The following is a 14,226-nucleotide window of genomic DNA, read 5'->3' as shown; positions in this document are numbered from 1 at the left end:
TAACAAGTCTTGCAATTGTGGCAATACATTTCTCTTGTACGAGAAGAAAGACTGTTCAATAAATGTTAACCCTTTATTGACAAACGCCCGTCTCTCTATTCTCTACATATCGTGAAAGTAAAATGCACTAACCTGACTGAGTGAAATACCTGTCTATTGTTTCACACGACCCTAGAGATTGACTCTTGATCTGAGGAGCAAAGTTGTCATGTTGCATGGTTGTTGGAAAGCTGAATCCCTTCTTGTCTGTGCCAGGGAAGCTGATCACTTACCCATGCAGAGAAGAAAGTTTCCAGTGACCTCTGAGCTAGTTGGTAACACACCCAATTAAGTTTAGCATAGTCAGTGGAGGCCTGGAAGATCCGCACTTCTACGTCGATACTACTGTTTATGTTATTCCAATGCCCAGGGCCTAGTGGGAAACTAGGAACTAGACTACATGGCGCCCAACGTTTGGTAAGGCGATAAACTAACGCAAGACGTTAGAGTAACTCAGTCGTGCATATTTCACACAGACCCCTTTCTCCCGTAAATACTCCAATAGACGTCTGGAGTTGGTGAAAGGTTAAAATCCGCCCGAACTCAGTAGGAAGAGATTCCTATGTAAAGCTCTGGTTTATTCAACGTTGAAGGATACAGTGTTCCAAAATATTGTGCACCTAATCTTTGTCTCCTTGGAGACCAACTCTGAAAACCTTGCATTTTAACAATGCCAGGAGAGAACGGAACCACTGGGGGTGCAGTAAATGCGACTCAGCAGGGTCCCGACGATACAGACCCGGATGCTATCAACATCCCGGTCCATTTAAGAAAATCTATAACGTTAAAACTTATAGAAAACGGACTGACACCACAAGGTGGTACAGTAATTTTCGTGATAGAGGAACACGAATATCGGCAGACAGAGGTATTCTATTCATGGATAAACTTTCCAGCGGCAAACGCTAGAACAAAAGAGTTTCACTATTACAAAATAGAGAAACCACCGGAAGAGTACGCTCCTTTCGAGGAGACTGAAATCCCACTAAAATTCCAAGAGCAACTGCTCTGGTTTAATGGCGCCCTAAAACATAATGATCATATTACCAGGCTCGGTCCACTAGGTAGACCAGGAGCAACGTGGCCGGTTCTAGCCAGCTACACACCACATCCGGACATTGCAAAAATGTCTAGAGAAGAGCTGTTAGTGCAGCTAAAAACATTAATTAAAATACATTGTCATGTGCTTATCTAGGTTCCTGATCGATACTGTGACCTTATGCCCCTATTCGGCTATAAATCCATTTATTCCCTATATTGGCATAACCGTTCAAGTGCGATTTTCTGTAAAGTCATCTCTGGCCTCACACGAGCAGAGCCACAGAGCCACATTCCAGCATGACTCTCTGCTACTTCCTTTGCGACCAATTAGTGCAATGACAGAGCAGCAGTCACTATCTGATATTCCTAGATAACACTCCGAGTTCTTCAACAAGATAAAAACTTAGCAAACCTGGAAATCCCCGCTTGCTATGTTTTGATTAGTAATGGAACTCTAATGAGCAACTGATAACTATCACTTCCTAGTGACATCTTTAATTGACGTCTTATGTCCAGCAAACTTGCGTCAAACCCGGCACCTGTCAGGTATAAATATTACCAACGTTGCCTTAAGCAATGAACGAACATGTTGCTGATGCCAGCTGCCTGCATGACCCCGTGTTGGTAAAAACTAGCACTCTGTCGCTGCAGCCTGCTATCCTGTGGTGGTGAAGCTACTGATTACCATTATCGCCGCTACAGCGCGATCTATGGTGCAGTACGCTTGAGGAGCCGTGCAGCCGTCCTCTGCGAAGACATCCAGCCCAGCTGCCCGCAGACGCTGTCACCCCTCCTTCCTCGACGCGCTGAGAGAAGCCGCTGCCTTTCTCGTGCAGAGAAATCCAGTCCCGGCGCTTCCAGTTTACCCTCGCAGGTGACTGGGATATCGAGAGAGACCCCTGAAGGAGATACCAATCCTCCATCATTCTATTCAGAGGTATGGTGTTGACTAAACCCTTAGACGAGAATTCTTGAAACAAACCTTGGCAAAACCAACTTAACTTAAGCTACTTACTTACTCCCCCTTCTCACGTGTTAGGCTTAGGTCAGGCACACTGGGGTAGGCTTAGTTAGAAGCACCAGTTGAGTATGTTAGCCTAATGTATATATGACTGTATATATGTTTTATTACTTTTAAACCATTGTATGGCTAAGAAACCATATCAATGCTTTTACAGTTCTATTTCGCAATACTTATCTTACTGTACGTACTTTTTATAATAACAGTTATTGCAATTGTGGCAATACATTTCTCTTGTATGAGAAGAAAGACTGTTCAATAAATGTTAACCTTTATTGATACACGCCCGTCTCTCTATTCTCTACATACTGTGAAAGTAAACTGCACTAGACTGACTGAGTGAAATCTATGTCTATTGTTTCACACGACCCTAGAGATCGACTCTTGATCTGAGGAGCAAAGTTGTCATGTTGCACGGTTGTTGGAAAGCTGAATCCCTTCTTGTCTGTGCCAAGGAAGCTGATCACTTCCTATGCAGAGAAGAAAGTTTCCAGTGACCTCTGAGCTAGTTGGTAACACAACCCAATTAAGTTTAGCATAGTCAGTGGAGGCCTGGAATATAAGCAGTTCCACGTCGATACTACTGTTTATGTTATTCCAATGCGCAGGGCCTAGTGGGAAACTAGGAACTACACTACATGGCGCCCTAACGTTTGGTAAGGCGATAAACTAACGTAAGACTTGTAGAGTAACTCAGTCGTGCATATTTCACACCCCTTTCGCCCTTAAATACTCCAATAGACGTCTGGAGTGGGTGAAAGGTTAAAATCCGCCCGACCTTAGTAGGAAGAGATTCCTATGTAAAGCTCTGGTTTATTCAACGTTGAAGGATACAGTGTTCCAAAATATTGTGCATCTAATCTTTGTCTCCTTGGAGACCTACTCTGCAAACCTCGCATTTTTACAATGCCAGAAAACGGAACCAATGGGGCCGCAGCAGATGCGACTCAGCGAGGTCCCGAATACACAGACCCGGGTGCTATTATCATCCCGGTCCAGTTAAGAAGATCTATAACTTTAAAACTTATAGAAAACGGACTGCCACCTCAAGGTGGTACAGTAATTTTCGTGATAGAGGCTCACGAGTATCGGCAGACAGAGGTATTCTATTCATGGATAAACTTTCCAGCGGTAAACGCTATAACACAAGAGTTTCACTATTACAAAATAGAGGAACCTCCGGGAGAGTACGCTCCTTTCGAGGAGGTTGAAATCCCACTTAAATTTCAAGAGCACCTGCTCTGGTTTAATGGCGCCCTAAAACACAATGATCACATAACTAGGCTTGGTCCACTAGGTAGACCAGGAGCCACGTGGCCGGTTCTAGCCAGCTACACACCACATCCTGACATTACAAGAATGTCTAGAGAAGAGCTGTTAGAACAGCTAAACACATTAATAAAAATACATAGGCAATTAGTCCAATATGTAATGCGGACTGTAACAGTCCAGCCAGCTGTTAATACACCACAGCTGACCCCTCATCAGGGGAACACAAATAAAATTACACCACAGAACATACAGTCATGTCTTGGTAAAACACCCGTAAAACGGGAACAAATTCCTTTCTGGTTAGCCCAGAAAATCACTCAAATAGAGGCAGTATTTCCTGATACTACCCCTATTGAGAAACACAGAATCTTGACCATCTGCCTTCCTATGGGAATCGCACCACACGTGGAGGACTGCGACACTTGGGGTACAGTCTTTGCTTCCATTTACACAAAAACACACGGTGTTCCGTCTATGGCGGTAATACCAGACGTGCTAAAACAGATTCAAAATGAATTCGGTCCAGAACCAGCTTTAAATCTAGGTATGAAATTACTGAAAGACTTCAAGCAGGTCACGGCTATATTATTAGCCAATGTAAAGGGAGAAGCAGCATCTGTGGCGATTCGCCAGAAGTTGAGGGAAACAGATATAAAAGATCCTGTTGAGCTTGCAAAAATCATAGAAAAGTGCTATGAAGAATTAGGTAGAGACAGCTTGGGTGGGAAACCAGTTAAGCCCCAACTGCTCGAAAATCCAGAAAAATTATTTATTAAAAATAATTTAAACACTCCTAAAAAGAGCTGGGATGGAAATAAACAATCCACTCCCAAGGAAAAAGTTTTCCAGTCCAGAGGAAGGTCTCCTCGACGGAGGGAGAGAACTCCGACTCGAGAACGCCAGTCTCCCCAACGGGAGCCCTCTGAGAAAAGATATAACCTTAGAAATAGGGATAATATAAAAAAACCTGATAGATATCAAAGTATTGATACACGTCCCTCTCGATCTTTTCCACAGAATTCGGAAAGAAGAGGACGGTCAGACCCAGGAGAGCACACCAAGTCCAAAGACAAGGAACCTGCTCAAAATAAGAAATCTCAATTTCCTAAAAAGAAGGTAGCCAGTATTAGAGTAATCAACCATGCCGAGAATACTGAGGACACAGTTGAAAAACGGGGAGTGGGCATTGACAATGTTGGACAGTGCAGCAGAGATCAGTATAGCGCGCAAGATCTTGATGAGTCATCTGGAGACAGTGGACACGAATGAATACATTCAGGTTGAAACTGCCGACGCCAGACTTAGCGAGCCCCATAAAATATACGAAATAACATTGCGTATAGAGGGTGATAAGACTAGGAAAATTAAGGGTCTATTTTGGGATAAGCTCTCAAAAGGCTATGATATTCTGTTAGCTGAAAAAGATTGGCCCCCGGAGTTTGTCAGGGAGTGCCCTCGTGGCGAAGAAGTGATTATGCCTGCCTTCTCGAATCACATACCGATTCACAAAAAATACACATATGCAAGGAAATGGGCAGTAGCCCAGGCACCTGCATTGTATAAAAATCATGTAGGATGGGATGAGGATTCACCGCCTCACAAAATCCAACTAAAAAGTGAACCAACTGCCCAACGGCAGTATCCCATAAAGCAAGAAGCTAAAAAACAGGTCAGGGAGATCTTAGATCAACTTGAGTACCAGGGGGTGATTGAAACATGCACCTCTCAAATGAACAATCCTTTGTTTCCTGTCTCCAAGCCAGACAATTCATATCGTCTAGTGTTGGACTACAGACATCTTAATACATGTTGCAAAACCTTTGCAGTACAAAACTCGCATAGTGCAGCCCTAATGAATAACATAGTTAGGAAAAAATACAAAACGACATTAGACATTTCTAATGGTTTCTTTTGTCAAAACATTGCACCAGAAAGCAGATACTTGACCGCTTTCTCCGCATATGGGTCACAGAAAAAATTCTGTCGACTCCCACAAGGGTTCAAGAACAGCCCAGGACTATTCTCAGCTAGGGTAACAGAGTTACTACAAATCTATGATGATGAAGCATTGTCTTACGTAGATGATATTTATCTCACAGACGACGACTTGGATACTCACTTGAAAAGAGTGAACACCATTATACTTGGGTTCGCAGCAGAGGGTTACAAATTCAACTTTAAAAAGTCCCGAATTGCCCATCTGACAGTACTGTTTTTAGGGTACGAATTATCAAGTGAAGGGAAAAGCCTAGCGGACAACTTCTTAGAGAAGTGCGCTGTACTCCAAGCTCCAAAAACGCTGAAGAATTTACAATCAATACTAGGTTTTCTGAATTTCGGAAGAACTTACATTCTAAATTACGCAGAGAGGGTTAAACCTCTCTACGAACTAATTAAACCTGATTTAAAACAAATCAATTGGACTCAAAAACACACAGAAATTTTGAGATCACTGCAAACAACTAAATTAGATACACGTGACAACACGATCGATCTTGTAATCCGAGTCATCCCAGGAAGATGCGGATTCACGTACCTAACCTCTAATGAGGGAGAAAAGGTACCAATTTCAATTAAATCTCACTTGTACACACAAGCAGAAAAAACATTCAGTCGCACAGAAAAAACTGTGAACGCAGTGCAAATCGCATTAGCAAATGAACGAGAACTAGCACACGGCAAACGGATTAATATCCTTACAGCGGAATCCGCCTTCGAGGCGCTATTCAGCCCAGTAAACCTGCCTACAGTGTCACTGGATCCAAAATGGATACAGTGCATAGATTCTCTAGGAGCGGAAGACGTGAAATACTATTTCGCCCCGCAATACGAAGAACTGAATGATTTAGAATATGAAGAAGAATATCCTCTGCCAATCGAAATCCTGCCTCTCCCACAATATGCCTGTATAATCTATACAGATAGCTTTGTACAGCATTTTAATGTAGAGAGCAAATCCTACAATGCAGCATGTGCGATCATTAAAGGTCGTTGGCTGTGCGGTAAATTCAGACCGAAAGTAACAAAAACTGAATCTGTAAGAAACTGTTCGGTTCAGAGAACTGAAATCAGATCTTTAAAGATGGCGCTCGAAAATGCAGAACGCGAATTCCCCACACTTATAGTGTGCGATTCTCATTTTTGCGTCAACTCTTACAACAATAAACTGCAGAGTTGGATCGAAAACGACTACAAAGATGACACAGGTGCCACAATAAAGCATAAATTGCTCTGGAACGAGGTAGCTCTTTTACACAAAGAACTACAAAAGACTCACGTGATTCACGCACAGAGTCTTCAGCGTGATGGCGTTCACGTTGCAGGGAATTCATTGGCTAATACAGCCACCGCGGAAGCAACTAACCCGGCTTCCGTAGCCACAAAAAAGCGTACAGATAAGTATATAGACGGGGAAACCATGCTGGCAGTAAAAACGACCGTAAAAGGCGACTGTGCAGCATTACCCGTAAACTATCCACTCAATTATGCATACATAATCGATGCAAACTCCGTTCCTTTTGCTCGAATCCCTGGAGTGGGGGATAGAGTAATTCCAAACAGGAGCAGGAGGGGCTTCCTCCTACTGGAAGCACACATGGGGTTGGGTCTGAAACACCAAACAATCAAAGCCTCTCTGAAAGAATTGCAATCAGAGTACTGGTGGCCAGGAATGAGTATAGATATTCAATGTTTTGCTCAAAATTGTGAAGACTGCAATAGAGATCGCAGTAATGAACAGGCAAGTGTAGTTTCAGGATCCCTTCTAGACAGCATAAGGCGGTCTATCTGCGCAATCAAAGAAGAGAAACGCGTCCCAGTGTACACCATTAAGACGAAAAGCACTTAAAAAATGAGGCCTCCAGCGCTCGGCTGACGCTAGAAAGGTTATAAAAGATTTGCGAGTCCATATCGGCATATACGCAATTACCACGTTCCATTCTGACCAGGGTCCTGCTTTCAGCTCTCGAGCCTATAAGGAGGCCATGGCCAGCATGGGAATTGGGTTGCGGTATTCTTGTCCGTCGCACAAGTGTGGTAGAAAGAAAAAACCGGGACATAAAGCAATCTATAACAGCGAAGGTATTAGGTTCAGGCGCTGGGTGGGTCAAACATTTAATAAGTGTCCAGACTAGTCTTAACAACATGCCAAGAAATTCTCTAAAAGGTTTCAGCCCATACGAACTATTGTTCGGAATTAGAATGAACGTTCAGGACCTCGATAGTCAGATGTCAGTGGTACAAGAAGAAACAAAGCAGTTTGATGTAAAAGACCGTTTGGCTGTTTTACAGGAACTGAATGAAACAAGAAAATCATTAAGCAACATAAAGTTAAAGCAACAGCCAAGTACCACTGACGAGGCACCACCCGCAACAGCCCCAGCAAGGCCTGTCTGGATTCCAAAGATTGGGGATCTAGTCAGAGAAAAGATCGCGGTTAAGAAGGAATTTGGGCCTTCTTACAGAAAAGCAGTACCTGTCTTAGCAGTCACCGGAACAAGATCAGTTGTGCTACCGCCCCTTGCTGGTAAAAAGGAGAACAGAGTCGTGTCCATCGACCTGGTAAAACCACAAGCATGTGGCCTATAATCAACAGTAGGCCCAGTGGACTCCCAAGAAACAACAGAATACCCAAACTTGCAACAATCCAAGAGGTTCAAACTGAAAGACTCATCACATTCGATCAGCCTGCAGTGCACAATGAAGGACTATGCAATAATGCCATGGAACTCGTGCCTCTTGAAACACAGATTGAAACAGTTCGTCAAGAAACAACACCAGTCTACAATGATGTGGCATCAGAAAGTGCTACCGAGAGACAGATTGAAAGAACAATCCCATCAATTGACAGAACTGCCTCTGGTTATTTCATCAACTTCGACAACTTCTCTGAAGATTTAAATGACCCCGAAGTGATGCCAGAAACAAAAAAGTCTTTTAAAGAAAAAGCAACGGAACTCTTTCATCAACTGAAAGAAATCTACCTAATTTCCCCTTGGCTAGAGTTCTGGTTCGGTCTAGGTGTATTTTTCCTCCTGCTTTGGCTCATCATGGTACTGTGTTTGGGAAAATTCATTGAGGGAAAATATATTACAATGGACACAGCAAGTCAGAACATCAACCTAGTCCTGAAACCACACAGATCATCCCACGTGAAGAAAAGAGGACTGTCAACAGTAAATGTCACAGCAATTCCAATACCTGGTGGGGTAGTATGGGAGAAAACAGACTATGAGATCTATGGTCCGGTTGAAATCCTGAAGTATCCTCATCAACTAAAGGTTTCCTTAAGTGACTTTGTGACACCAAGTACATTCTCTGATGATTGGGACTTTAACAGTATTAATGACATGATGTCTGATTTAGTAATGTCAGCTAGATTCACAGATCATGATTATTTACAAGGTTCATCTAGTTATGAGCAGTTATTCTGTTACACCCACTATGGGGATCATTACTTGCATAAATCTGCACAGCCTAGAAATGTTTTTATGTATAATCAATGGGAACATTGTTCTACACCACCTAAAAGCAGTTCTAAAGCATTTTTTGAGAAATTCAAATACTTCTCAGGGTTTAACACCAGTGATGCAGAAACGTTTTATTATAAACTGTTAGATAAAACAGGAATGAAAACAATGCTGACAAGTTCTAAATTGATATATTCAGAAGCATTTTATGACAAAATGATGACATTTGGTTTTGATTATTGGAAAAATAATATTGACACGAAATCAATTTGGGGTACAAAAGATTGGCAGGTGCAAGGCATAGAAGCACTATTTAGAACCTGCATGATACCAGAACAAATGTTATTTCTAAATGACACTGTACACCAAACATCTTGTCTTGGCCTAGCTAAGAACAAAGACCTTAAAACACCGTCTATACCAAAGCCAATAGCTGAGAATACAACTGCAGATAATGAGTTAGACGTGTTACACATTTTACATTTCAACAGAACACATCCTGATTGGAAAAAGTGGTTAATCTGGCCTACAGACACAAATAGCTGTCAAGATAGATTCCTGAATAAAACACAGGGGTTAAAAATGACCAGATTAGACTCGAGATATTCCCAGAGACAACATCCAGGAATTATAACCACATACAGTGTAGGGAAACTCTGCCTAGAATGGCTAACTACATCCACACTGGCTGAAATTAAGCAACACTTGTCTTTATTAAAAGATGGTGCTGATTTGCGCGATTTCATTCTTGGACCACGCAAACAGCGTCAAAAGCGTTTCATAGCGACCAGCATCTATGCTGCTTACAACGAGGCTTGGAAAGTAAAGCAAATTGAAACTGCTGAAAAGATACGAGAAATTGATCGTATTAATTTGGAAAAATCACTTTCTGTGGTAGACAATGGGTTAATGTCTTCCAGAATATATTCTTTGGACAATATTGTATCCTCTGCCTTTGATGTGATAGACAGAGATTTGCTAATGTTACAACATGGCCAGTCTCAATTACGCTCTATTATAGAATTAGGCTGGACGCTGCAAAATCTTCGTTCAGGCTATGTGCCTTGGCGTTTAATCAACACAACGTCATTATTTTCCATTTTTAACCTTACTGATAAACAGATCAGTTTGGCACAAAAAGGAGCAGACTATACAATCTTGAGCATCGAGAAACTCGAGAGATTACCATTGACAATGTCAGAGAGCCCTGTCATTGAATGGATAATACACGGAATTATCACAATTCCGATAACAACTTTCCGCTTTAAAAAATGCCTTGAATACATACCTGCTGGCCAGTATGAACAATTGGGTAAGGGATATGTTAAATCCGAATGGAAATTACCATACACTCATTCTTGCTATAGTGACAGCGACAAAAATGTATTTCTTAGTGGTGACAACTGTAAACACTCACTAAGCGGTATACTTTTGTGTCAGGGTATTAATTTACACGGAGCATGTGATGGAAATTCAAACAACCTCTCATGCCACCAGCTAGTCACACCTGCAACTCAGATAGAGCCCTTCTTTATGCAACTCGCAAACGGGAGTTACATTCTAAGAACGGATCACAGGTGCTGTGGCCTCGCGCCCGGAAAAAGTTATCTAGTACAAGTAACGTCCATGGTCAAATGTTGCATGCAAGCATTGTTCCCGAGCGGGCCTCCAGACTTAGTGACTCCCCTCTGGCCTCGTCTGAATCTCTATTCTATACGAATTGATACATTAAGCAAAATGAAATCTGTGCTTTTACAGACAACAGTGCCTATAACGTCATCTAAAGAGACGTATGATCTTCTAGTCGCAAGGACGGCTACTGAGGTCCATGACCTTTTATCAACAAATTGCCCCGTGCATTTCGTACAAATGCTCGACCAACTCCTTAACATGTCTAGTGCTACAAGCATCCCAGGCATATTTAAGACAGTCTTTACGGGACTGCTAACACCCTTCCAGGCAATTTTGGGAATCTTTCCTAATTTTGTGCACTCCATCTTTGGTGGTATTCCGCTATTTTTTGGACTCATCGCAGGGATTCTATTTTTGACCATTCTGCTACGTTATGGCAAGCCTCGGCTCAGACATAGCTCCCATGGGAATGGAAGAGACAATCCTAGCAATGCGCTACAGGGACAGGATAACTAACGTCCTCGGATTGGCCAGGCTGAGAGATCTAAACATGACCTGGTTCCTTTCATTCAGACCAATATGGCAAAATTGCATTTTACCTGTGCTACGGTGTATGCTTTGCGGCGATGAATGCGTGTTGGACATCTGTCTTTCACTTCCATCAGCAGTACCAATGGACGTCGATACTTTGCTCAGTCCAATAACGGCTCACGCATTGTGTTGTCCCCAGCGGCTACCAATCCTGATGACGGCATTCGTGGAGACTCCTGTGCTACATCCAAGTGGTAACAGTGGAGCGAGTGACAAAAGCAACATCATCCAGGTACAACGTTCTGTGAGCATTGCTGGTCCCGACTATGATGACAGCAATCATTCTCACACCTGCCAAGTTACAGCGCTATCTAATTTGGTTGAACTATCACCTGATTTTGTAGACCAATTCTTTGCGAGCCTGTCTGATACGATGTTCTCACCCACAGAGAAACAATAACTTTTGAAAAGCTTTCCGACACACGGCGTTCCCATGAACTCTGAATTCGGCCTTCAGTTTTGATCAACATAAAACTGCCAGGAGCTTTGGTAAACTGATTTTTTCTTTGAATTGGACAATTTTTAAAAAATATTGACCCTCTCTTTTTTGGCACGAACAATTCTTTGCTTAACGTAAAAACTATTCTTAGAGAACAGAAGCTTCACACTTCTATTTCTAAAAAACACATCTAGAGACATAACAACATAACACCAGCCTCTAGCACACATATTATTACAATGCATTTTTATGTGATGATTTATCTCGCATTTCTTCTGTCAGAGATACTTCATGTGTAATTCTTTATGCATAATCGTTCATTGATTTCATATGCAATAATTTTTTGAATGATTACTATGCTTTTAAAACTACGTACAGTACCTAAATTCCATGTATTACAAGTACGCCTATTTCGAATGCATTTATGTATTTTGGGGTGGGCTATGTTACACCATGTTACACATGCATCTAATTGCTTAGTTTTAGTAATTTTGATGGACATGAATTCGTGGAGTGGGTGTCATGTGCTTATCTAGGTTCCTGATCGATACTGTGACCTTATGCCCCTATTCGGCTATAAATCCATTTATTCCCTATATTGGCATAACCGTTCAAGTGCGATTTTCTGTAAAGTCATCTCTGGCCTCACACGAGCAGAGCCACAGAGCCACATTCCAGCATGACTCTCTGCTACTTCCTTTGCGACCAATTAGTGCAATGACAGAGCAGCAGTCACTATCTGATATTCCTAGATAACACTCCGAGTTCTTCAACAAGATAAAAACTTAGCAAACCTGGAAATCCCCGCTTGCTATGTTTTGATTAGTAATGGAACTCTAATGAGCAACTGATAACTATCACTTCCTAGTGACATCTTTAATTGACGTCTTATGTCCAGCAAACTTGCGTCAAACCCGGCACCTGTCAGGTATAAATATTACCAACGTTGCCTTAAGCAATGAGCGAACATGTTGCTGATGCCAGCTGCCTGCATGACCCCGTGTTGGTAAAAACTAGCACTCTGTCGCTGCAGCCTGCTATCCTGTGGTGGTGAAGCTACTGATTACCATTATCGCCGCTACAGCGCGACCTATGGTGCAGTACGCTTGAGGAGCCGTGCAGCCGTCCTCTGCGAAGACATCCAGCCCAGCTGCCCGCAGACGCTGTCACCCCTCCTTCCTCGACGCGCTGAGAGAAGCCGCTGCCTTTCTCGTGCAGAGAAATCCAGTCCCGGCGCTTCCAGTTTACCCTCGCAGGTGACTGGGATATCGAGAGAGACCCCTGAAGGAGATACCAATCCTCCATCATTCTATTCAGAGGTATGGTGTTGACTAAACCCTTAGACGAGAATTCTTGAAACAAACCTTGGCAAAACCAACTTAACTTAAGCTACTTACTTACTCCCCCTTCTCACGTGTTAGGCTTAGGTCAGGCACACTGGGGTAGGCTTAGTTAGAAGCACCAGTTGAGTATGTTAGCCTAATGTATATATGACTGTATATATGTTTTATTACTTTTAAACCATTGTATGGCTAAGAAACCATATCAATGCTTTTACAGTTCTATTTCGCAATACTTATCTTACTGTACGTACTTTTTATAATAACAGTTATTGCAATTGTGGCAATACATTTCTCTTGTATGAGAAGAAAGACTGTTCAATAAATGTTAACCTTTATTGATACACGCCCGTCTCTCTATTCTCTACATACTGTGAAAGTAAACTGCACTAGACTGACTGAGTGAAATCTATGTCTATTGTTTCACACGACCCTAGAGATCGACTCTTGATCTGAGGAGCAAAGTTGTCATGTTGCACGGTTGTTGGAAAGCTGAATCCCTTCTTGTCTGTGCCAAGGAAGCTGATCACTTCCTATGCAGAGAAGAAAGTTTCCAGTGACCTCTGAGCTAGTTGGTAACACAACCCAATTAAGTTTAGCATAGTCAGTGGAGGCCTGGAATATAAGCAGTTCCACGTCGATACTACTGTTTATGTTATTCCAATGCGCAGGGCCTAGTGGGAAACTAGGAACTACACTACAACATAGGCAATTAGTCCAATATGTAATGAGGACTGCAACAGTCCAACCAGCTGTTAATGTACCACAGCTGACCCCTCATCAGGGGAACACTAATAAAATTACACCACAGAACATACAATCATGTCTTGGTAAAACACCCGTAAAACGGGAACAAATTCCTTTCTGGTTAGCACAGAAAATCACTCAAATAGAGGCAGTATTTCCTGATACTACCCCTATTGAGAAACACAGAATCTTGACAATCTGCCTTCCTATGGGAATCGCACCACACGTGGAGGACTGTGACACTTGGGGTACAGTCTTTGCTTCCATTTACACAAAAGCACACGGTGTTCCGTCTATGGCGGTAATACCAGAAGTGCTAAAACAGATTCAAAATGAATACGGTCCAGAGCCCGCTTTAACTCTTGGTATGAAATTACTGAAAGACTTCAAGCAGGTCTCGGCTATATTATTAGCCAATATAAAGGGAGAAGCAGCATCTGTGGCGATCCACCAGAAGTTGAAGGAAACAGATATAAAAGATCCAGTTGAGCTTGCCAAAATCATAGAAAAATGCTATGAAGAACTAGGTAGAGACAGCTTGGGTGGAAAACCGGTAAAGCCCCAACTGCTCGAAAATCCTGAAAAATTATTTATTAAAAATAATTTAAACACTCCTAAAAAGAGCTGGGATGGAAA

This window comes from Lissotriton vulgaris, chromosome 7 (genome assembly GCF_964263255.1).
Source record: "Lissotriton vulgaris chromosome 7, aLisVul1.2, whole genome shotgun sequence".
NCBI lineage: Eukaryota > Metazoa > Chordata > Amphibia > Caudata > Salamandridae > Lissotriton > Lissotriton vulgaris.
The sequence above is the reverse complement of the archived record's forward strand: the minus strand, read 5'-3'. Positions refer to the sequence as shown.